This window comes from Rattus norvegicus, chromosome 1, assembly GCF_036323735.1.
Source record: "Rattus norvegicus strain BN/NHsdMcwi chromosome 1, GRCr8, whole genome shotgun sequence".
NCBI classification, from domain to species: domain Eukaryota; kingdom Metazoa; phylum Chordata; class Mammalia; order Rodentia; family Muridae; genus Rattus; species Rattus norvegicus.
The window spans coordinates 19557586-19584511 of NC_086019.1; the positions used below are offsets into that span (position 1 = coordinate 19557586).

Sequence of the window (26926 nt, forward strand, 5' to 3'; positions counted from 1 at the left end):
GTGAAACACTGGGATTCTCACAAATACAACATGGATTCCTTTTTTTTTAATCTTTAGTAACTTGAGTATTTCTTATTTACATTTCAATTGTTATTCCCCTTCCCCGTTTCTGGGCCAACATCCCCCTAACCCCTCAACCTCCCCTTCTATATGGGCTTCTCCTTCCCATCCTCCCCCCATTACCACCCTCCCCCCAACAATCCCGTTCACTGGGGGTTCAGTCTTGGCAGGACCAAGGGCTTCCCCTTCCACTGGTGCTCTTACTACGCTATTCATTGCTACCTATGAGGTTGGAGCCCAGGGTCAGTCCATGTATAGTCTTTGGGTAGTGGCTTAGTCCCTGGAAGCTCTGGTTGCTTGGCATTGTTGTTCATAAGGGGTCTCGAGCCCCTTCAAGCTCTTCCAGTCCTGAAACTCACTGCCACCACCTGGATATACCCAATGTTCACCGAACCTGCATTTGGTTCGTGTGCACATGTTCACCTAGATGTGCATGTTTGAGTTTGCATGCAGTGTATGAGTGAGAAGCAAGGAGTAGACTGTGCTTTTAGATTGTCAAGACACTATTACAGTTGATGTTAATGGCCCGATTTCTCTTACGAATTAATTAAAGAATACTTTTTGTGTGTGCACTCTACACAGGGGGCAGACTTTTTCCTCTTCTAATGAGAATATTTCTCAAATAAGCTCATTTATCAGCTGCTTCTAGTCAAAGGCCAATAATGCAAAGTGCATCTGTATTATTGTATGTATTGACAATGTGCTTTAAATGTTGAAGTCCAGTTGATTTTTCTTTACTGTAAAAATTTCAGGGAAAAAATTATATTATTCAGATTTTTTTCCTGTTCTGTTAAATTTGATCCCATCTCTTCTGCCTGCGTCCTCTGCGAGACAGAATCCCAAAGTTTGTCTGCTTCACCAGTGGGTTTCTTTTCTTTTCTTTTTGGAAATGGAGTATGTGTGTGGCAGAGGCTGTTTGTAGTAGAACAAATCTTTCAAGGAAGGAAAGAAAAACTTGCCAACACACCAGTGCATTCTCATAGTACCTTTGAAGATAGCTATCATTTTAGCTGTTTTAAAGCAGGGAGAAGCACCATAGGGCATTAAAGTACAATTTCTACAGTCACATTGCCACGGCATTAAATAAAGTGAAGGCATGAATATTTAAATTAGATTTTGTTTTTCATACTTTATTATGTCAGGAAGAAATTGCAAGCTCTGGAAATCCTCTGCGTCTCATTGAGAGAAAAGTCTTGTTTTTATGGTCCCTCTAAAGAAACCTCTGTATCAGCAGAAGGCTGCTACCAGTCATCATATTTGATTTTATTTAACATTTCTGAAACACAGAGTTGTTTCTAGGCGTATGTGGTGTGTTGGCGTTTTTACATTATCAGCTCCTTGATTTAATTTTTATTCTTGGTGCTGACCTATCATAGGGGATAAATCTATTCAACGGGAGCACTCCGTTGTGCTTAAGTGCACAGGCAAATGCAATTCATTTGAGTGAAGACATTGTAAGTCACACAAGGAGTTCTATTTAAGAATTTTTAAAACCACCCTTTCGTGTCCGTTAGAAAAGTACATTCTTATGGGGCTCATGAGATGAGATGAGCCAGTGTGTCCAGCTCAAGTGGCAGTTGTTGTTGTTGTTATTATTATTATTATTATTATTATATATTATTATATTATTATATTATTATATTATTATATTATATAATAATATATATTATATATTAATTATATAATAATATATTATATAATAATTATATATTAATATATTATTATATTATATAATAATATATATTATTATTATTGTCATTATCATCATCATCAATATCATTGCTCTTGTGCTACCAAAATTGAAGTCATGGTCTTGCCCATGCTAAAGCAGTAGCTTACCACTGAGCTATTCTTCCAACCCCTTAATTGAATTTTACCATTCTACAAACTCTACATATACATTTAAGTTCCCTCAGTACTAATGAATGTCCTTCAGTCTGTCAGGAACAGAAGACTGGGATTTAACAGCCTTTGCAGGCTGAACGATAGCATGAAAGCGAGAGGTGAGCAGTAAGGATAAGAATGACGTAGCGAACCTCATTGTTGTGAAGCCTCGCAGTTAAAAGAACCTCCAAGCTTCACAACGTGCTAGTGCTAGATGCAGCAGTCATGGCAGTTACTCTGTGAGCTATGGCACCTCCGGGATCCACCATGCTTCTTAAGTTTTTGGAGATAAACTAAGTGACATCTTTTATAGTGATCATTCTGGGCCCACAAATGTTCTAATGCTTGATGCATAATTCTCTCTCTCTCTCTCTCTCTCTCTCTCTCTCTCTCTCTCTCTCAAGAACCCTGAGATGGGCACTACTGCTGCACCCATTTCACAGACACAGAGCTCATGCCTTCAGTCACCTTTCCAAGGCCACACGGCAGATTTGCAGAAAGCTTGTACCTGGGCCCGTAGGTATGGGCCCTAGAATCTATGATTCAATTCCTGGTAGTTATGGCTTTAGTAAGTTATATAGATAGGATACATTGGAGCTTTGCTTGCTGTATTTGAAAAGAAAACATCAAACTATGTGGAATCACCCCAAACTGTAAATAATCAGGGTGTATATACATGTGTTATGCATGTACACACGTGTGTGCATGTATGTGAAGTTCAGAGAATGAACTTCCAACTTGCAAGGCAAGTATTTTAGCAAGTAACCTATTTTTTTCAGCTCTGTCAGTGTGTTTTAATAGAAAAAAACACATCTAACCTTTTTACTCTTCGCCATGGGAGTTTCGATATAGCTTGAATTTCTAAGGTCACTTCCTCTTAAGTACTTTCTTGTTGCATTTATTTGGTTATTTAAATTTAGTTTTGCTAAATTTAAGGTCCAAAAATCAAGGTACCATTAGAGACCAGAGATTAAAAATGCATTAACATGAAGTCAAATCTTTAACCCGTCATTGCAAACATACTTTAAATAACTCTATCTTTTAAGTGAGAGCTACAAATGGTGGCAGATGTGCAAACAAATAGGGTAGCTGATCAATATATTCAAATGCACACCCTGTTCTGTAAAGATGTCTTTTTTTGAGCAAAAAGCTAAAATAAACTCATTTGATCAAAACACATGAATTTTTATGACTTCTTACAATACCATGAACTTTACTATCCCCTTTACAGAAAAAAAAACAATCTTCAGAATTCTGTTTGGAGAACAATTATCATCAGAGACATAGGATGCCCCGAGAGTGGTAGGAAGATGGAGGTTTGTCTTAGGCCATCGATTTTGTTCAAAGGCAAATTTGGCAACATTTTAATATTTAAAAATGTCTTGAAGAAGAATAACATATTTGCATTTTTAAAATATCCTGCCCGACTCTTCAAAGCAATCTCACAGCCATGACTGTTATGTTAGAAGTTGGAACTGTGCCACGAGCCCTCGGGGTATAGCTATTTATTCTTCTTTGCCTCAGGGAAATTAAAAAAAAATAAGTTCTAGATTGTCTGAGGTAATGCAGCTCTCCATATTTTTCCTCTCTGTAGATTGGTAGTAAGTTTTGACACAATATGACTCCAACCATGAAGCTGAAACAGAGATGTTCTTCAAAGCCTCACTATGTATTGGTCTGTTAGTCCGCAAGTACAGATAGATCAATAATAGTTTTGCTCATGAAAGAGAACAAAGAGTATTAATACATAAGGAACAGAAAATAGCATTAATGACATTCTTTCAGAGAGTAGCAATACTGAGAGAGAGATGTATCTAGTAATCCTCTACCTTGACAATTACTATACTTTGCGAGTTTTTAGTGTCGTTCTGTGTCATGGCAGAGCACTGCCTCTGGCGGCCACGATCAATCGCCTGCTTCCGTTTTATCTGTCAAGTCATACAAATTCATGTTTCGTTCTCCAGGAACGCAGTTCTCGCAGGACACAAAGAAGGCAAATGAAAAAAAGAATCGAGCTCTGAAATTGAGTGACGGTGTGAATGGGTTTTATGTGTGACTGACTTGTATGGTGAGAAATTCAAAATAAAATGCTCCAAGTCATAGTGCATGGTAATCTCAAAGCCAGGCAATTCTTCCACAAATTAAGCTTATTCTTGTGTTAGGATTTCATCCATACAGATCATTATGTTATTATAAGAACAACAATGCCTTAGCTACTTATCTGACTTTCATGTGACATCAAATCATGGGAAAGGGGCTTCATGGTGTCAATATGACCAGGCCAGGGATGTATTCGTAAGTTACACTGTTTTGTTAAGTGGTTTTTCTTTTCTTATGAGTATTCATTATGAGCAATGTACCAACTAATTTATAGGTGAATTAGGAAATGTGGACTCCAGTACTATTCTTTCAGTTAACTGTAACTTTTACTTCATATGAATTTATTTAAAAAAAGAAACACACTGTCAGAGTATATTTCTTCGTTTTACTTTATTGGATATTTTTTATTTACAGTTCAAATGTTATCCCCTTTCCCCTACCCAGCCACGCACCCTTTCCCATCTCCCCACCCCTAACAGAGTATATTAATTGATACGATAAAGCTGTGTGTTGTACACACATTTACTTTACCTACAGACTTAATCATAAAGGGGTAGGGAAGAGGTACTGTGCTAACGGCAACCCAAAAAGAGCTAGAGTGTGTTTAATTATGTTTACATTTATTAAAAATAGATTTTTCTTATATAATATATCCTGGTTACGATTCCCCCTCCCTCCCCCTACCCTTCCCAGTTCCCTTAATTTCCCACCTCTCCTCCCGTCTGGATCCAGCCCATTTTGATCTCTTGCTAGAAAACAAGCTGACTTCTAAAGGATAATAGTAAAATGAAATCTAACAAAATCAAATGGAAAAATGAACACATCAGAATAGGACAAAACAAACAGAAGGAAAAGACCCCCGAGAGGAGGCATAAGAAGCAGAGACCCACTAATTGGCACACTCAGGAATCCCATAAATACACTACACTGGAAGCCATAATACATGTGCAAAGGCTCCAGAGTGTAAAAAGAAACAATGCTACATTGTGAGATAAGGAACCTCTAAAGACAGTGTTACATTTGTCTATGGCTGGGCTTGCAACCTATGCTTCAGAATACTTTGTTTCCCCAGTGAGACTCCCTTGGTGAAAACGGAATTCTCATTTACAAGTGGTTATCAGATTGCTTTTGAGCTAGGAATGGGGACATGTGTCCACTTCTCCCTTTAGCTCCAGGACCCTGACTGGTGCAGATCCCTGCTGGCGTTGTTCAGGCTGTCTCAGTCTCTGTGAATTCATATGGGCATCATCTTATTCAAAGCCATTAATTAGATCCTATAGGTTTGATATTTGTGATCCCTTTTGTCTTCATTTCTTTACTCCTGTGTGCCTGAAGAATGTTTCAGTGAATCTTCCTGTTGCTCTGGACAAACTCCTGACAAAAAGCAATTCAAGGGAAGAAGAGATTTTTTCTGGCTTATGGTCCCAGCAGATCCTTTCATCATGGTGGAGGGCATAGCATCATGGGAGAAAGAGGTCAGCCCATCACGTTGTGACCACACTCAGGAAGAATAGAGAAAACAGGAAGTGAAGACTGGCTATACGTTCTTCAGGCTGGCCACGGTCATCTACATCTCTGCCTCCTGAAGTTTTCAGACCTTTCTAAAACAGCCCTATGGTCAAATACCTGAGCCCATTGGAAACATTTCACATTCGGAGTAAAGAAACGGGGCTATTGCCTGGGCTCTGCCGGAGTTTGTATTTCCAGTTTTTAATGTTTATGCCATTCTGTAGATTTCAAAGGCATTGCTCCTTGGGGCTGCCTCCCTCTCTCTCTCTCTCTCTCTCTCTCTCTCTCTCTCTCTCTCTCTCTCTTCCTCCCTCCCGCCCTCCCCCCTCTTTTCCCAGGCTGAGATACAATTGGCTCCCCTACCCCCACAGGTCCAGAACCTACTGACACAACTAATTACCAGTGGAAAAATTGCTGGGCAAAATTGCGTGTATACTGAACATGCATAGATTTCTTATTGTTACTCCATAAATGAACACACACACACACACATTTACTTCATATTAGGTGAGAAAAGAAATGAAGAGAGTAGATAGGAAAATGTGTACTTGGTATATGAAAATGCCACACCATTTTACATAGGGAAGTTTGGCAGTAGATTTTGGTGTCTATGACGGATATGGGTGTGGTGTGGTGTGGTGGACAGAACAAATTTTATAAGCACCAAGGATTGCCTATGTCTGTCCTTCAGTGTCTGCATTATGAGAGTTTTATTCTTTGTCATCCATCAGATCTTGTAGGTGTATTTCCATAGGACTGTATGTATGTGTGAGTGGGTGGAGAGATGTCCCACTATTTTGGAGTCCAGTGATGAGGAATAATTTCATTGATCGTGCTGGCTGTTTCAGTGCCCAGAATTTGTTGTCTTGGAGGAGTACTTTACAGCAAGTGACAATAGGTTCTTGAGATCTCAGAACTTGTCACTGACAAGTGTAATGTGGAGTGTTTTCATCCGTCTAATACTTCAGGCCCATTTTCTGCCTCTTGCTTGAGAGCTGTCACTTAAATACGGTTCTTTCTGTGATCCTCACAGTCACAGAGATGTGTCATTTACCAATTTGAGGTCTCCCTTGAAAATCCTTACCCATTAGAGGAAAGAACGTGTCTCAGTGAAGTTCTATAGCCTGATTCTGCTTTCTCCTTCTATTTTCTTGTCACATGTTCTGTTTCCTGGTCCGAGAATACAGCATACTGTTATTAAACTATGGAAAACTCATACAAGTAGAAATAATCACATCAGTCAAAAATAAGGTTTGCTAATATTTAGCATGTGTTGTTAGATTGTGATTAGGAAATATACAATTTTCCCAAACTTGGAAAACATTAACATTTTGCAAAAGCATTTCTCTATTTGTGGTTCTCTCCTGTCCCATCCTGTATCATTTAAATTTAATTTTATTTCAAGACATGATCCTCCAAAACTATTTCTTTTCTGTTAACATTCTTGTTCTGTGGAAAGTTTTTCTATGACTTCCAAATGGTGTCATTAAAGTCTGAATTCCTTTGAGAAGAAAATTTCAAAGTGTCATTTATATGTTTAATGTATTTTATCTTTCTTACTTTATATTAAAGTCATGAAAATAAGACTTAAAAATTATAGTTTTTATTATATTATTATGCAATAAAATTATGTGTATAGTTTGTCTTACCGTGATATCCTACCCTTGTCCCTCATGAGGGACAAAAATGTCATGTGATTATGTATGATTTTGACCCATTGTTATGGGCCACTCCGTGGAATTCTTCCTCCCAAAAAGTCTTCATGGCTTCCTCTCTTCTCTTACTGAAAACTAGGAAAATGGACCATTCCCAGGAAGTTGCCTTGTACCTCTTCATGTAGGTTTGCAAATTGATTCTGCCCTACTAATCTTGGTTTCCTGAACTTGGTCCCAATTTGTTTTCCTTTCTTATCTTTAAATACACTGTACAGACCACTTCCCTAAAGAAACCCTTATTGTGTATCTCTGCTGCACTCACAATACCTCATGCTCTCTGAGAAAAATAAAAATGTGATAAGGTGGAGAAATTAAGTTTTGAAAATTTTTAAATTATATTTAATTATGTCTACGTGTTTGCGGGGGTACACAATCTCCACAGTCGACATGTCTAGCCCTGGAAATCAAAGTCAGGTCCTCGGGCGTATCTCCAGGTACCTCTACCTACTGAACCTTCTCACTGTCCTCTGACTTTCTTTTCTTTTTAATAATTGACATATTCAAATCTACTATACACATCACTGTACACCTATAAAAGAGCCCAGAAGGCTTTGAATATACCTGGGTGGTAGGGAGTTTGCTTAGCTTGTGTACGGACCTCTATTCAATTGCCTTGCTTGTTTAAGGTCTTGTGTTAGAGTGCATAGAATGCGCAAGGGCTTGTGTTGGATTACAATTACCGAAACAAACAGGAAACGTGCTTAGAGGATGCAAAAATATTTGTTAAATTATTTTTTTTCCGTTGCAGTAGAGAGGTCTTGCCAGCTTTCCTCATCCAACATAATCTTATGTACAAGTTAAGTTTCATCTCGCTATACTTTTGAAGTCACATCCTGATCTACAATATTCTTCAGTTAACGATGAAAATCTTATGCTATGAATGTCTCTTAACCTTCAAACACATGGCTCTGATCTTTGTATTGATTATTAATAAACTGTCATATGACTGTCTATGGTGTTAACCCATCGTTATGGGTCACTGCCTGGAATTCTGTATCTCTATAACTCTTAGTTATATGCTGCATTTAGAGATCGATGATTTAATTTTTGTTATTTCTCAATTGCTTGATTTCATTCTTTTTACTCTCATTTTTACCACCCCCCCACTTGGGAGGCTTCATCTTTGATTTCTTATAGCTGTTTTGGCACTATAATTTTAATTTCGATAATTATTTTATACTTGGAATACCCATTAAAATGGCATTCAAAGTGTTCCCATGTGATTTTTTTCATGTACATCATAGGTTTTGCTGCTTCTCTGAGTTTTGAGTTTGGAAAGTTGCTGTAGCTTCCTTAAGTAACTCACGCATATTTTTTGTGTTCCACTCTTCCACCTTCCAGGTCAAATATAAAAGTTATGAATAAATTTGGCTGTCTAATTTTAATTGGGATCACCAACATTGTGAAATAAATGGATATCTAAAAAGTATATTAACTCTAGTATGACCAAGGAGTGTCCTTGCTAAGAGACTACAATAAGTGCAAATTGTTTTTATGGACAGATATTTTTCAAACTTCTGTCAGTTGCTCTTTCTATTGGAGATGAAGTGGGTTAAGAGAACAGAATAATTAGCTCTCTTCAGTATAAGGGATTTTACTTTTTGTTTTCAATATGGAATATTCCCTTACTCTTCTTATCTACTTCATGAACACTAAAGAGTTAGCAGGTCAACGTGTCTAGAGCAGCAATTATCAACCTGTGGGTCACAACCCTTTGTCTCCAAAACTATTTACATAATGATTCAAAATTATGTAAATTAGAAGTAATGTTACAGTTATGGATTAGCAATGAAAGAATTCTATGGTTGGGCTCACCAAAACTGAAGGAACTGTATTAAAGGATCGCACCATTAAGGAGGTTGAGAACCATCACTCTAAAGAGTACATCCGTCCTTCATGACTCCTGCTAGCATGGGTTTAGTAGCTAGGCTTTATAGGCCTGGCAGAAAGACATGGGAAACTAACTAACTTTTAAAACCTCAGTACTTCCTGTGCCTTTATGCATTATTTCATTCCACACATTTCAGAAACTTTCAGGGACTTAGCAACACCAACTGCTGTGACTTGTTCCTCTGTATTGAAGGACCCCTCCATATCGCTCTGAGCCACCTCCACTCCATCCATTTTTTCGATCCACTCTCATACATTCCTCTTTTTTAATTGCTGTCATCTTTTGCTTGGTTATCTAATGTTTATGCACCTTTTTTTATTCCTTCGATAAGTCCTATTTCAGCAAGTTTTGTATTAGGATTATTTAATGAATGTATATTTATGGCCCTGTTTAGCCCAAGTTCTAAGAATGCTACTTTTCCTGTGAAGCAAAGATATGATACCTTCTCAATCCCCCTGCTTCTGAGAGGTAGTGATTCTAAGCCCCGTTTATACTATGATCACATCAAGAATAATGCCATGAAACTCTGTGTGCGTGCGTGCGTGCGTGTGTGTGTGTGTGTGTGTGTGTGTGTGTGTATTGCATGCATTCATATATGAATACCTATGTATGTGTCTGTGTGCATGTGAAGGCCTGAGGTCAACAGTGGGTGTCATATCATTCTCCAGGAGCTGTTTCCTGTTTGTCATTTTTTTTCTTATTAGTTTTGTATTTTGCTATTTACAAGGTTTTCTCATTGGCTTGCTTAGAACTTGTTGATTAGACAAACTATCTGGCTGGTAAAAAGCCCAGGAATTGGTTTGTCTCTACTTCCCAGTTCTGGGATTACGAGCATCGACACCATACCTTATGTGGATTCTGGGGATCAAACTCAAGTTCCTCATGCTTGTGTAGCAGTCACTTTACTAGTTGAACAGCTGTGAACTTGGTTCTTTTATGCGTGTTATGTTATTATGGAATAAAAGGTGTTGACCTCACATGTTTTTTCAGTTGCAAGCTTTTTGTGAGGAAGCTTTTCTCCATTAAGAAAAAAAAAGACAATGAAACTTTAGTCTAACTACACTCAATGTTGTTAGATACTGCGCAGTGGTTTTAAATTACTAAGTGTCAAAGTAGCATTTCTCTTAATCTATGATCTTATAAGCACAGTGAATCTAGAAATTTAACCCAAGGCCTTTCCATGAATGTTGAATACATTGGAGCTAGTGGAGTGATTGATAAATCCAGTTGTAGGGACGGAGACATGGCTCAGTGTTTAAGATTACACACTATTGTTACACACAACTCACGTTTGAATTCTACCACTCATGTTGGACAACTCACAACTCTAGTACCTCCAGCTGCAAGGACACCTACATACAAAGACACACAGAAACACAGATGCAGACATAGACACACACACCTAGACATACATAGACACGCACACACACACACACACACACACACACACACACACACACACACACCTAGACATACATAGACACATACAGACACACAAACATAGACAGTTTAAAATATACACTCCTTCTCCCTCAATATGGATTATGGAAAACCCTGGGATGGTATGGAGTATTTTGGTAAATCTGATTTGTTTCTTGGTACACAGTATTTCTGGACATAGAAATGCTGTTCAAGTCTTGTTTTATGTGAAGTGATTCCATATGGCTATCTGCAGAATTCATTTTCAATAAAACCCACCGTGTGTTTTCTTTCCACACCAGGAAATTTAAATCAACATGTTTCATCCATAGAGAACTTGCTCCAAAATGTCTCAGTAAAACCTTGAAGAAGCCAGATACCCCCATTGTAATTTACATCATCAGCAATGGCAGCCCTGTTCCATGTCTGAACTAACTGGGCTTATCATTTTGCCCCCTTCGTGTCTGTTTTTCCCATAGTTAAAATGTCTGCAGACTCCTAATACCGTTGGTGGCAGAGGTTACAAGCAAGCTGGCTTCAGCATTTTAGCTGACGAAAACATTTGCTGAAATGCTGTCTGTGTGAAACACTCAGAAATTCATCACCCAAATAGTTTAAATTATGGTACAGGAAGCATGTCACAAGTTCAGGATATGAACCTTTCGTGTCCTTCTAGATTAATTTCTCCCAACATGTTGGTTCTTTCTGTGCTTCTGAACTCTCTTCAGAAGATTTTGTATTCCTTTGGAGCTATGAATTTCTGACCACCTTTAATAAACAGTGGCTTCCAATGCACTTGGGGAAAATATTATTTTTTTTTAGGTAAGCGAAGAGAAATCATTGAAGTTTGGAGTATGGAATTGTTGCAATTCAAAGAATATCACGTGTGCTGAATATCCTGCGTTTTAAAAGTAAGAGTGAGCTCTATTATTGCCTTTCAAAAATCTCTTTTCTATGATACCTGCCATGGGATGTGGACGGCTGATGAGTAACCAATGATGTTGAACTTGTATTTTCCAGCTGACTTGCTTTTCTCCTGAAAGCAGCATTTTAGTGAAATTGTGTTTGTTTTTCTTTCTGATAGGTTCTAATTGAAGTTTGAAGGTTCATTACACAGTGCTTGCAAATACGTTGTCAAATACAATTCACCTCTCCCATCGTGAATGCTGGCCTAATTTCACAGGCCAGGGTGCTCCAGAGCGCTCACAGACAAAAGATTCACAACTTTTTGAATTTCTCCTTCCAGATGTTGGTTTAGGGAAGCAATAATTGACAATAGGTTCGAATGTATGCAGATGAACTTTGGGGTCTGTAACAATAGCTCAATCCGTACTGTGTTGGCTGTGCCATCATGGTTACTGAACTTAATCCTCAGGACCCACATTAGTAAGTAGAAAAAGAAGATCCACTTCTACAATCTCAGCATTAGGGTGGCAAAGGCACTAACCTAGGCTAATCAGCAAATTCCAGGCCATTAATAGAAAGTCTCAAAAAAAAAAAGGTGGACCCCGTTTGAGAAATGATACTCAAGGTTGACCTCTGGCTTTAAGTGTATATGCGTAGAACCAGACATACACAAAAGAGGTGAGCACCATGTTGTAGGCAAACTTCAGTCTCCTTCCATTATATCGCAACATTGCAAACATGCATGTTTTGACAAATACATCACTCAAAACAGAAACCACTTTATCAATCAAATCAGTCACCTGCATTTAAGTTTCACAAATGAGAACTGAAGGCTAAAATCCTAAAACTCCTGTCCTTATTATATACATACTTCCTCCTATAGAAGGGCAACTCTGATTACATTTAGAGAATTTGAATATGTGTCCCACAGTTTGGTTGCTCAGTAAATGAGGGTGCGTCGGTGTGAGGACTGTTTCTGTTAACAGATTTTATAAACTGGCTTGGGCTGCTTCCAGTTCTGTAGCAAGAACAATCTATCACCATAAACCTGTAACATAAACGTACAGGCTGCATTCTTGTTTCTGGAGTTGGTAAGAGGAGTCCCCCTCATGAACAATTTATACGGGAGGCTCATAAAGTGAAGCCCAGTGATATCCCAGGACTCCACAAGGAACAGCGTGCTGTTGAGACACTCTAAATCATAAGAAAAGACACCTCCAAAACACTCACGAATCTTATCTCAAATATATGTTTTTGGCAAATAGCAATTGGAAGAAGGGATTTATATATTTGAGGAGTGCCAAGCTCATCAGTGCATGAGCAAACCGAAATACTCCAGAATACATGTTTCTGAGCAGAATATTTTGATGTTGCTGTTTGACATCTGGGGCCGGGGCCACCAAGGCTAATCAGTGTGATTTCATCTTTTTCTAGTTCAAGTTGAATGAGAATGTTTGCATTTAAATGCACTGTAGCAAGCAGAAACTGTTTCTGGCTATACAGGTACAGAAACAGGTCCGAGAATAGGAGGCAGTTGGTGATGGTTTGCATATGCTTGGCCCAGGGAGTGGCACTATTAGAAGGTGTGGACTTATTGCAGGAAGTGTGACACTGTGTGGGTGGGCTTGGAGACCCTCCTCCTAGCTGCCTGAGGATGCTGTCTGTTCCTGGCTTCCTTCAGATGAAGATGTGGAACTCTCAGCTCCTCCTGCACCACGTCTGCCTGGGCGCTGCCATGCTCCCACCTTGATGATAATGGGCTGAACCTCTGAACCTGTAAGCCAGCCCCAGTTAAATGTTGCCCTTTATGAAACTTGCATTGGTCATGGTGTCTGTTCACAGCAATAAGACCCTAAGACACAGTTCTTATAACATGCTCAAAAACAAATTATCTTATTTATTTTATTATTCTAAAACAGGCAACACAGTTGTCATTTTCAACTTTTAAAATTTATTCTCATTAGTGGTTGTTTACTTGAATCACACATTTTATCCTTTTGTTAATTTTAGTGGAGGGTGGAGGAGCAACCTGAGTTTCAAAAGAAAATAAGAAAAAAAAATTAAAACAGGATTTTGAGTGTAGGTGCTTGGAAATTGCAAACAATTTTAAATGATATTATTACTTATGGCATATAAAACTTCAAACAGCTAATGTATCGTCTTTTGAGTTCCGTTTGTTTTATAATTTTCACAGATTATTCTGCAAAAAGCTGCCCAGTGTTATTCCAGAGAGAAATATTTGAGTCATACTTTTAAAATTCACATTATCATCATAATCATTATTATTATTATCATTTTGTGTGTATGTGCACATGTAAATAAACACACACACACACACACACACACACACACACACACACACACATACCCATCAGGGACAGCATGGAGAGGTGACAACTTTCATGAACCAGTCCTTTCCTTCCCCATGTGTTTTGGGGACCCAACAGAGGTCAGTAGTTCTGATGCGTGTGCTTATACCTGCCATCCTTAAATCATTCTTAATTCAATTTTCATTCTAATTTCTCGTTTTTTGAGTCTAGAATCAAAGTATTAAAATACACTAGAAAAAAAACTCCCCCCTCTCTACATGTTTTTCCCATTGGTATACCTTTGCTCTTCTAAAGATCAGCATGGAAACTGCTCTGCTTTGTGTATGTTTAAACCAATCTGAGGTGTCCTGGATATTGTTAAGTGCCAAAAGAGAATACCAATACCACACAGAAGTTTACAAGAAATGGAAGCTCCCTTTAAAGGATTCTGCCTGCAACACCAACACTGAGACCAAGGCAGCATTGCTACAGTTTTGAGGCTAGCCTGATCTGCCTTCCCTTATCCAGCCTACAATAAGAACAGAAGGACACAATAGTTTTGAGTATTTAAGTAGTTATCCAATAGAATTACATCTTTAAATCTGTGGAATTTCACCTTGACTCTGGCCTGTCTCTGAAATGCAGATTTCATTTTCTGCTAAGGAACCGTCTTAGAAATTGATCATGAATTTTAAAATGTGACGGTTTTTCAAATGTTTGCTATTCGTGTTAATTTAGAAAATAAACCCTTGCTCAAGTTGTTGGTTTTTGGAGCTAAATAACTTTTAGGAAATACATTTATTTCTGTAATTTATAATTTCTGTGAATAATTTCTTGAAATATCTTATGCTGTTATTGGTTAGTACACAGGACCTTTAACTAAAAATAAAATAAAATGGTATGTGTGGACAAAGACAAGAAACAGAAGAAAAATAATTTCAACTCCCAAGATTTCCTCGAGCCAAGCTTTAGTGTGCCAACTCTCCTTAGGGAAGGCATTGTGTGTGTGAATAACTTGAAAAACCCTTATTATTTTGATAAATGATTCTATTGTTTTATCAAGGCTAAATATTCACAAAAAGTATCTATTCATTCACGTAAACCTTTTTAAAGTGATGTAGGTTAAGAAAAAAAAGTAGGTCAGCGTGATGAGAAATGAGCTTTCTCTTTACCAAATGGTTAATTTTGTACACTTTATAAGAGCAAAGATCAGCCCAGCAAATAGGGTACTTGTAATAATGAAAATCCTCCACAGAGAAAAATGGTCTTTTTGTTTTTAATCTAGAATTGATTAATTAACTACATTGTGCACACACTGCATAGAAAACATTTCAAGGACACAATTCTTCTTTGTTATACAACCAGTGAAGGTCCAGATTTCATGGAGTGACTTATGCTGGATGAAAAAGTGCTCCCACGCTCGGTATAACTTGCTAGAGATCCTTGCTTCCGATTCTTGTGAATACAGACTAGAAACATGCCTGAGAATGAACCAGTAAAATGCATTCTTGCTGCTGTGAAACCTTAGGCATGGGCTCAGACAGAGATGACAGGCACTGCAGCACACAGCAAACATGCAGAGAAACTGTGTGCACCCAGAACTCAGAAATCTAATAGACTCACTCTTTCCACTCTTTCCAAAGCCATGGAAAATTAGTCATTCATTCAAAGAGACATGACGAAGTAGAGTTTGGAAAAGGAAGAACACAAGGAAATTATCTCTTTAACAAGGCAGCAAAGAAAGAAAATCTCAATAATGTCACCAAATGTTTATCGAATAAAATATTTGTGTGCCCAACACTGTTAGATTGTCTCTATGTGCATTGTACCAGCAGCACACGGAGGATGGCCAGCTCAAAATATACTCCTGGCCCCCTTAATGAGAGATGTGATGCTCGCCTTATATAGTGATCAGGATTTGACCAGAATGTATGCCAAACAGTACTTGATGAGTAACTTTGCCAAACACTTAAAAACTATTCTTGAATGACTTTTCTTGGGGAAATATGAACATATTTTCATCCCAGATAGGGGCACACTCACAACAGATCAGAAAAACAGTTCCACCCAAATCTAGCTTAGTGAATTAGTCAGTGAATTTACGTAGGTTGCTCAGAGGAACATGGCTGATGACAAGGCAGCTGTGTTACCTAGAACTCATCCCAACTTGGATGATAAGTAACAAAAGACATTTCTCTTTGAGTACCCTGGACTACATGAAGCTTGTGTATCATTGATTCCTATCTCAGGTATCTGTTGAATTTCATGGATTTTCCAAGGGTGGTTGTCTTCTTGAGGCTTGAGGACCCTTTTCTCCAGCACGAACTGTCCCAGCTATCAGGAAATTACTAAGTAAAGACTATCATCCCGGAAAGTGTAAAGAAAGACCTGTCAATCAAGGGTCTAAGCCTTGGATGAGCTTCAGGAGGAAGGAAATGAGGGAGAACAGTTTTGAGAACAAGTATCCCCAAGAGAGATTCCTTTATTTCCCTAGGGAAGCACAGGCTCTACCATTCAGTGGATGAATAAAGTATGAGATGTAATTTAATATCTTGGGTCATCCCCAATTTACTTGCTCTCTAAGGATCATGGAAGTCCCAGCTCTAGGTCTACATATCTCAAGGAAAACAATACCCATGTGCTTCTTTATTTGTTGAGTGAATAAGTTTGAGCTCCCACTATGTGCCAGTCATTGTTCTACACAATAGGAAAAGCAGGAAGAAACACATTAATGTTCTTAGGATTTACTCATTTTAGAGGGCCTCATAGACAGAGGAAAAGAAAAATCACATGACAGCTCAAAACTATCTGTAACTCCAGTTCTAGGATGTTCAATGCTCCCTTCTGGCCTCTTGAAGTATTGACACGGTGCATAGCTTACATGCAGGCAAAACATTTATATGCATCAAGATAAAGCTAAAAAAAAAAAAGAATATGATTGACCCAGCAGGAAAAAAGTAGTGTTAAATATATTAATTTAAATTAGGAATCTATCTCTCAAGAAAATTTATGTTTATTTGTTTATGTTTATCTTTAAGAAATAAGTATAAATTTCTAACACTCATATTTTAAAAGTGATCAGTTTTAACTATCCTAAAAACTGAGATAATATTCTTACCCAGTGTAGTGTCATAGCCATGTGTGTTATGATTTGATCACAGCAATCTGTGAACGAATGCAAATTTACAAAGATTTAAGGTAAGCACCTATGTTCAGGAGTCTTGTGCTTTCCTGACAGAACTAGATTAGGACAAGAACCTATGGCTAAAAAGGTGTTGTTTCAGTGAAAAATTCTAGTTCAAATTTAAAGCCCAACAGCATAACTTAAAATGTAAAGAGAATTTAATTACCTTTAATCATTTTCTCTGTAGAATACTGCCAGCCAATGGTAAGTGCCTAAAAGGTTTCTCTATTTAATTTTTCCAACATCTTGTGAATGCAGGTAGGAAAGATGACTTATCTAGGTCTTTATAACGGAAAGTGAATAAGTTCAAAAGTTTAATAGATTTAAGCATAACTTCATTTAGTACAAGTGTGTGTGTGTGTATTTCTTAATCAGCTTTTCTTTAAAACCTATTCCTGAATAATCACAAATACATTTCCATTACAAAAGGAAGATAGTCAATTGTTGGAAATTATGTCCAATCCTATTGTGACTTATTTATTTTAAGTACATAGGCACCTTCTTCCTAAAGGCTTTTAGGATTTGGCTTTGCATGACCATTACAAAATCATTCATTGTCCCTTGAAGTCTTGCATTAGTTGTTTTTGAAGGAAAAGGATTTTGTTGTAATGTGGGATGGGAATAACATTCAACTATGAGAATTAAAAGCAAGATATGTCACTAGTAAGAGTTGGTAGCCTTCTTTTGCATATCTCGGGGAGCCAATTTTACTTAGAATATGGCTGCTTTTATTGGTGGCCATGTGGAAAGATAGTAAAAAGAGCCAAAGCCATTTGTTTTTTTTTTTTTTGTAGCTGGCATGTGAAACCCTTTCCTTCTCTGTGACAGTCTGTCATTTGAATCAGAAGAATTTGTCTCCACAGCTCTGATAGTCGAGAAGAACCAGCTTGTCTTTATCCCCTCCTGTGCCTGATATCACTGAGACAGTGGAGACTGAAATAAGAAAAAAATATAAACAAACATACAAACAAACAAATGACCCAAACTAATCGTTATATAGTGAACACATTTTAAAAACATTCTGTTGATCATATTCACAATTAACACAACGCCTATTTTGGTCTTTCAAAACGAATCCAAGCGATGATTAGTGGCTTTAATGTTCTTAGTGTTGTCATAGGTAGAAATGGAGTAAAAAATACTTTTTTTTCAAAGATTTTATTTATTTACTGTATGTATGTGAGTACACTGTCACTGTCTTCAGACACACTGGAAGAGGGCATCAGATCTCATTATAGATGGTTGTGAGCCACCATGCGGTTGCTGGGAATTGAACTCAGGACCTCTGGAAGAGCAGTCATTGCTCTTAACCTCTGAGCCATCTCTCCAGCCCTGTAAAAAATACTTTTAACAAAGTCCATTATCTAATGATGGCTAGAGATAAGAAATATGGATTTTCATGGGGAAACACGTAAAGTGCTGTCATAGAAGACAGACACAAAAGCAATGTGCGAATGTTAAGGAGACAAAATAATGAGAACTGAATAGTCAGAGAAAGACATGGCCAATGGAGACAGGGCTTCTACTGCACTCATTGGGATTGAAGAGGGCAGAGATTAGCAGGAAGCCAGAAGTGGCTGCAGGCAGGAGGGTCTGAAATCAGAGCCTGCAGCAGGCACTTAGGATACATGATTAGTAGAGACTGCTTTCTCTGACCATGTGAGGAAAAGAGCAAAAGGTATGGGAGAAAGTGGGCCTTGGTGTGACTTCGATAAGAGTCAAGCAACATTCAGGGTGTGGATCTGGAAAGTCTTTTCTCCTTAGTTAGTTACTGGCTATAACCAAAGAGTGGATCAAGGTCAGTAGGTGATTCAAGGTAAGGATGGTGTCATTCACAACGGCCCGGCTCTGCAATGAGTCAGCGATAAACCACTGGCAGCCAAGTCCTGCTAATGGTCAGAAAAAGAAACTTGGGTCTAGAGAAAGACTCTGGAGAAGGCACTAGCAGAATTTAAGTAGAGGAGACATGGGTTACTCCACAGAAGTCTATAGCATGTGACAGTAGTCCAGCTCAACAGAAATACTTGTTGCGCATGGGTTATGACTTCCAATTGGAATTATTTCTTTAACCAGTGAGACACTTTGCCCATTAACAGCACTGGATTTTGAGATAGAAAGAGCTACCCTTAACCATGGCTTTGTCTTTTGCTGCCCGAGTAGCATTGTCATGTTCATTACTGGACCATTGTGATCCTCTGGTACGCATCTGTTGTAGATTATAATGATCAGTGCTGCTAGACTGTGAATGTTATACGCATAACGTTGGAGAATTCAACACTGTGCATGGTGAACAATAACTTTTCTTTGGATGGTATGTATTAGTTTATTCCAAAGCTTTTATGTTCTCTGTGAGACCTTCAGTGGCGTTGGTGAGTTCTGAGGATCAGACTTTGGACTTAGGGTCTAGGAGGCAGCCACCTTGGCATTTGTATGTGTATGTTCTTGGCCTGGAGACCTCCTCACGGTTTGTCTCTTTACAACTCTATGATTGATTCCTCATGGATAAGAAATTCTTAATTAGAAATAATGAAGCATTAGAGAGGATAGATTACAGAAATCTTAGAGGCCCAGAAAATATATGGCAAGGAAAAGTCATTTTATTGAAGTGATGTTGTAATGCCTTAAGGATAATCCTAAGTGGTCTCTATGTCTCAGAAAATGCTTTTCCCACTGTTCTTTGAAAACGTACCAATGGCCTCTTAGCTATGCTGCTGTTGTGTTTTTGTCTAAATATTCTTTCACTGCTGACATAGAAATTCTTAACTAAATAACAAATGAGTTTATTGAAAAATATACAGAAAATTACAAGTTGATCACCATATCTCAAATGTAAGACAGTGCACTAGCAAGTTATTATATGGAAATAAGAAAGAAAAAAAGGCTTTTTAGCATTGGTGACTCCACAGAGTTACCCTAGTAGCTGAAGCCATTGCTACAGGAAATGGTGCTGAATCAAAGCCATCTAATGTGCTCCAGACTTTTTACTACTTTGGCGCCAGTGCTAACGAGCTGAAAACAGAAGATCTCACTGCAGAGTGGGACTCTGATTTCTGTATGGTGTGATAGTCCTGCCTCTGGGTTTGGCTCAAAGACACAGCCACGTGCAGGAAAGGATACTGATAAAAATGAAACTTGACATGCCTCAAATTTTTTTCTTCTGCCCGGATCACATTATAAACACTCAAAAGGAATGAGGACAGGACGTTACTTAAAAGAAAACATACAAGCAATAAACCAGAAGCATTATTAAAACTTCACTGTTCTTTCTGCTTTAGGCATTATTTTATTCACAATAGCTTTAGAAGCTTCGCTGGTGTGATGCAGAGACAGCTCGGCAGTTAAAAATACATGATGCTTCTGTAAAGGGCCATGTTCAGCACCCATAGTTGGGTGACTCAAAACTGCCTGTAACTCTGGCTTCATCGATCAGTGGTATAGCTCATTCAAGACACAGTCTGGAAATATATTTGTAATATATATAACTATATAATTACCTAGCTATATGGACTAAGAGTCTCTTGTTCTCAGCCATTACTCCTTATAAATTTTCTTGGTTTTTTTTTTTTTTTGTGGGAATTTGAAGACAAAGGATGGGAAAATATGGAGGCAGACAAAGGAAGAGGGTTTTAGTCTCTCAGTGGGGGCAATGAAGAGCTGAAAGTTAATGTTACGGAGACAAGGGCACAAATCTTTCTTGTGCCAATGAGTAGATGATTAAGGCTATCTACCTTGGGAATGGATAGAGTGACTTCTTTTCAGTGACAATGTCACTAAGCATAGGGAATCCTGGCACAAATGCTGACCAGTGTTTCAAATGAAGTTATCTTCTTTAAATGCTTTTTAAAGCTTTTTGGCATTGAAAGAGACCTACTATACCATGTAAAATTCCTACTCTGTCACTTACTAATTAATCTATCAAAGTAAGGAATCAGGCACGAGTGTGCTCTACATAGGATCTTAGTTGGTCTTTTGTATCATCTTGGATTACTCTCTACCTGCTTTATCAAACACAGGTATGACCATGAGGACAAAATATATCTCTGCATCCTACCAAAAGAGTGGCTTGAAATTACAGAGCACTTGCTGGTATTTTTCTAATGTTGACTTTCCACCAAAAGCATTGTGACTTGTGAGATCAGTCAAGAAGATTGACCTAACTCTCAAGTTCAAAAACGAATGTGCCTTTGCTGTCAGTATGCCAAAGGCTAGCAAAACCTATAGGGTTATATGGTGCTACCTTGTGAAAAAAACTTTCAAAATGGGGGCCAGGGAGACAGATCAGCACTTGATATCATTGGCTGCTCTTGCAGAGGATCTGAGTTTGATTCCCAGCACTCATATTACGTGGTTCACAACTGACCTTAGTTCTAGCTGTAGGAGACTTGACATCTTCTTGAAGCTTCTCAAGCAACCTACACGCATTGGCTCATACAATCATGTGCACGTATATAGACATAAATAAAAATTTGCAAAGTAGAAGCAAAAAGTGTGAATAGGCTATACAGTTACATCCTGTTTAGGTTGAAATTCATTTAATCCTGTCAGATGATGGAATGGAAAGTGCCTATGCAGTTTCAGATACCCTTTGCAGGAGATTTCCTGGACTAACAACTCACATTTTTTTCTAATAATGGATCGATAGTAGTAATGCTAGTCAGAGTTTGAACAGTGTGCCCTAAACTTCTACTGGTATTTGCAATACATTTTTAGTCACTCTGGTGATATACAATTTTGATCTAGTCACTGTGGAAAAAAAAATCAAACCGGTCGTGTATCTTCTTTAGGACACAGTTGAATGAGAAAATGTTTGAAAGCAAGGTAAATGACATATGATGAAATAAGTACAACAAATTTTTACTTACTGATGCTGTAGGATGAGAGGGCAGATGATTAGTTAAATCTTAGATGATGTCTCAGGGTTTTACTACTGTTCACAGACACCATGACCAATGCAACTCCTATAAGGACAACATTTAATTGGGTTGGCTTATAGGTTCAGAGGTTCAATCCATTATCATCAAGGTAAGAGCACAGCAGTAGCCAGGCAGGCCTGGTGCAGTAGAAGCTAAGAGTTCTACCTCTTCCTCTGAAGGCTGCTAGGAGAAGACTGGCTCTCAGGCAGCTAGGATGAGGGTCTTACAGCCCACTTACATGACACACCTGCCGACAAGACCACACCTCCTAATAGTGCCACTCCCGGGGCCAAGCATATATAAACAGTCACAGATGAGTTAAGGGAGTTTTCCTGAAGAAAGATGTACTAGTCTGAAAATGTTAGAACAAGCAAGAGAAGTTCAGAGAAACAGAATTTAGAGTTGAGTAAAGTGTGGAGAGTATATAAAACTTCCAGAGAGTGCTCGATTCAGCAGCACATATACTAAAATTGGAACGATACAGAGAAGATTAGCATGGCCCCTGCACAAGGATGACATGCAAATTCGTAAAGTGTTCCATATTTTTGTATGCACTCATTGATAAGTGGCTATTAGCCCAAATGCTTGAATTACCCTAGATGCACAGAACACATGAAACTCAAGAGGGATGACCAAAATGTGAATGCTTCACTCCTTCTTTAAAAGGGGAACAAGAAAACCCTTAGCAGGGAATAGGGAGGCAAAGTTTAGAACAGAGGCAGAAGGAACACCCATTCAGAGCCTGCCCCACATGTGACTGATACATATACAGCCACCAAACTAGATAAGATGGATGAAGCAAAGAAGTGCAGGCAAACAGGAACCAGATATAGATCTCTCCTGAGAGACACAGCCAGAATACAGCAAATACAGAGGCAAATGCCAGCAGCAAACCACTGAACTGAGAATAGGACCCCCGTTGAAGGAATCAGAGAAAGGTCTGGAAGAGCTTGAAGGGGCTCGAGACCTCATATGAACAACAATGCCAAGCAACCAGAGCTTCCAGGGACTAAGCCACTACCCAAAGACTATACATGGACTGACCCTGGACTCCAACCTCATAGGTAGCAATGAATAGCCTAGTAAGAGCACCAGTGGAAGGGGAAGCTCTTGGTCCTACCAAGACTGAACCCCCAGTGAATGTGATTGTTTGGGGGAGGGTGGTAATGGGGGTAGGATGGGGAGGGGAAGCCCATATAGAAGGGGAGGGGAAGGGGTTAGGGGGATGTTGGCCTGGAAACCGGGAAGAGGAATAATAATTGAAATGTAGATAAGAAATACTCAAGTTAATAAAGAAAAAATGTCCAGAGAATTAATATAGCATAGATTATGACAAGAACCCAACCAAGCAGACATGTTTATTACTATTTTTTACTATCTATTTATTACTAATTGCTGAAAGAGGGTTGGAATATTCAACCCTCTACAGAGTATGTAGAGAATAAGGGATCTAGAAGAGGAAGCGAATGTCAAAAGTAAAGATTATGAGGAGGCAAAGTCATGGATTGCATTGTGAGCTTTGCTAGAGATTTCTGACTGCAGGCTGGAAATGAGCTGGGCGGACCACAGAGTCAAAGTCTATTAAAAGTCTACTGAAATGGGACTGGACAGGTGGCTCTGTGGTTAAGACAAGGGCTGTTCTTACAAAGGGTCTGAGTTTGCTTCTCAACATCTATTTTAGGAGGTTTGCAATCACCAGTAATTCCAGCTCCTGGGTCCTGTGTGGGGACCAGACACCTCTGGTCTCTACAGGTACCTGAACATATATGTACATATTCACTCACAGACACATACTTATAAAAGTCATTTCCTTCATTATTTTGAGATTATAATATCATTATATCATTTCCCCTTCCCTTTTCACCCTCCAAAGCTCTCTACATACACCTTGCCCTCTTTCAAATTTATGGCCTTGTAATTGAATTTCTAAACACGAAACCACAACCTGCTCAGGATATACAATGTTACTTGTATGTATATATTTTTCCTGATTGACTATTTGGTATTAAATAATCAATTAGTGTCCCTTCTGTAAGAAAGATTTCTACTCTCAGCATTCCTCAGTTGCCTACTTTTGTTTGTTTGTTTTGCGCGCGTGTATGTGTGTGTGTGTGTGTGTGTGTGTGTGTGTGTGTGTGTGTGTGTGTAGAGTTGAGACATATGGTCTTTCTCTGAACTTCCTTCTCTGGCATATCTCTCCTTGATATCCTTATTCAGCTTATGTTTAGCCAGTCATGTTGGCAAGGCTATATGGGGGTAGCCTCTGATATTCCTAGGAATCTCACAGCAAGCTCCTTGTTCACTAGATTCTTACACTTTTCCCACCATCTCTTCTATAATGTTCTGTGCCTCAAGTGCAGGATCATCTTACATGTTGTTGATGTATCAATTGGAACTAAACATAAGCTTCACAATTCTGCATTTTGATTGGAGGTGGTCTCTTGTAATGGTTGCAAAAAGACCTTTCTTTAATAAGGGGTAAGGACTATACTTACCAGATATTTAGACTGTAGTTAGAGATATTGGTGGTTATGTAAGGTAGCAATGTGTGTTCTCCTCTAAGACCCATGGCTTTCCTAGCCCTGGGTAGTTGAAGAGGTTTCCAATACCAGGCATGATTTCTTCCAGTTGAGTAGGTTGTGAGTCCAATTAGAGAGCTGTTGGCCACTATCACCTACGTGTGTCACTACAGCACCTATAAAGGCTATCAAGGTGTGATGATAGTTGTTGTGGATCATAGACAAGTTAGCTAGGTAGGGCTATTGGGTGCTTCTCTGCTTTGGAAATGTTCATGACACCTTCTGTTACCATGAATGCTGGTCCTCAGTGAGGAAGCTTTCAGGTCAGATTCAGTTCAGGTGCCTCTGAGTCCTATGCCAGAAAAATTATTTTAAAAAAATTAAATTTTAAATAATTAAAAAGATAGAATCTGCTTGAGTAATTGAAGGAATTTTCAAGTCTTAAAATAGGATGCTTGCTGAGGGGATGGACTATGGAAATAAACCAACTGATTGTTGCAGCGTTTCTATTCTATAGGACATAGTAATTGGTTACATATAGAGTATATGGTAGAAGAAGGGGCATGATGGAACACACAGATTAATGTGGTTGAAGGAAAATCAAGTTTTAAAAGGAAATGAGAATTGCTAGTTTAATTTAGTTTCTAATTTCTCGTACTTCATAAGCATCCAGTTCCAGGTCAGTGTTAAGAGTCAGACCATAGTAGAGTTGGCCTTCACAGAACTGACTACAGTACTTTAGTGTACAAGGTTCACTGGTTTCCAGAATCTCCACGGCTACTGCTAGTGCAGGCTTCCAGAGTCCAGGGCCTGAGCTTGGTACATGAGAAAAGCAAAAGCCTGGGAGAAGAGAAACTTGCCCCAGCATGTACTCTGTGCTTACAGTTTTCTCTTTAAGAAAAGCATGAACATAGAAACAAAAAAAGAATCTCTTGTTTTTCAGACTAGCTTTAATACAGTGTCTTGTTAACAAACAGTGCAATGTGAAGAATGTTAGTGTCCAAGGTGAACTGACTCTCGGGATCTTCAAATCTCTGTCATTTTAGTGCAAATGAATCCAAACAAGTTATGTGAGGCATAGGTTCCTGTTCCGTGTACAGGAGACTTTGCAAATGTAGAAAATACTGTCACCCAAGTACAGAAGCCCTGGACAAGATCTGGTCTAAGGTTCCTTTCCCTTCCAAAGTGAGGCTCTTTGTATCACAGAACAGACCCATCATTTGCTACAAAATAGTTGTCAAAAACATATTTGATTTTGCTTTATCTTTGAATTTGCTTATAGTCTCTGTTCTCTTTAATCTTTACGGATGAAATGTTTGTTCTTATTAAGTGATAGTTGTCAGAGATCAAAAACATATTTATAAAAGGCACATAGTAAATACTGCAGATAATTTAAGGTCTGTGTTATGATTCAGCCACAGTGTTGCAAGGAGGAGACAGCTATGTACTACACTTATGAAAATGAATGTGACTATGTTTCAATAAAACTTTATTGGTGAAATAAGTGACAGATAGCACCTTGTATATTCCCTGGTTAAGTAAAATTTAAAGTTATTGTCCTATTTCCAAATGCTTCCACAGTACTAATATGAATATACTTAGACGGCTGTCATCATGAATACTCAGCAAGCATCAATGAAATTTATACATTGAAAATTAGGTTAAGAAAAAAAATGAAGTCCTTTGATTTCCCTTTGATGGATTGTCACAAAAAGAGAGCAGCAGCCTGGATCATGTACCAAGAGGAATAACATGAAAGAAAAAAGAAATGCCAGAAATTGGATACTAGAGGGAATGGAAGCTAAGAAAAATGTTTGAAAGGATTCTTGAAAAGCAAGGATCACTAGGGACGTGAACCTGCTCAAAAGATGCAGTTAAGCGCCTCTTGCAAGAACAAACGATCTTCTGAGGCTCCACTCAAGTTCCTCTGATTCATAGCACCCACCGTCTCTGTAGACAAAGGGTTCTGCCCATGAGCAGCATGAGTTTAGTGCTTAAGCTGGAAAGAATGATGAGCTAGCATCAAAGTATGCGGATGAACTCAGGGGAAGCCAAAAAGACTTCAATCACACCACTAATTTCTTTTGATTTTAGTTTCAAATTATCTATTTAATGTGTTTGTATCTGTGTGAATGATGCGTGTTTGGGAGCATGGGTGACGGTCTGAGGGCATGTTGCAGGAGTTGGTTCTCTCTTTTTACCATGTGGGTCCTAAAGTTTGAATCTAGGTTACCAAGCTTAGTGGTGAGCACTCTTCCCCATCAAGCCATTTTGCTGGCTCCTGGCACTCATTTACCTGAATAATTCCATAGAAATGTTTTATGGTATGGTAATTTTTCTCTTGACATGCCAACTGTAAAATTCTTTGTCAAACGTCACTTGGTGATTTAAAAGTTTTGAGATTAGAATGCTGAACACAAAGGAAGAAAATATTATACTAAGGATGGGCTATGCCACCTCTCAGGATTTTAGAAGCCACCACCAACCAGCACATTTGCCCCTCACAGTACATCCTCG

At 38.5% G+C, this 26926-nt stretch overlaps 1 protein-coding gene and 1 non-coding gene across 9 annotated transcripts in view; both read left to right on the forward strand.

Annotated features, from left to right (window-relative positions):
- Nucleotides 1–26926, forward strand: part of Lama2 (laminin subunit alpha 2) — a 647931-nt gene that overhangs the window by 65460 nt on the left and 555545 nt on the right. The gene's annotated exons all lie outside the window — the stretch shown is intronic.
- On the forward strand, nucleotides 22331–22437 carry LOC120100129 (U6 spliceosomal RNA). Its single transcript, XR_005499922.1, has one exon. It is a non-coding gene; the product is annotated as a U6 spliceosomal RNA (small nuclear RNA).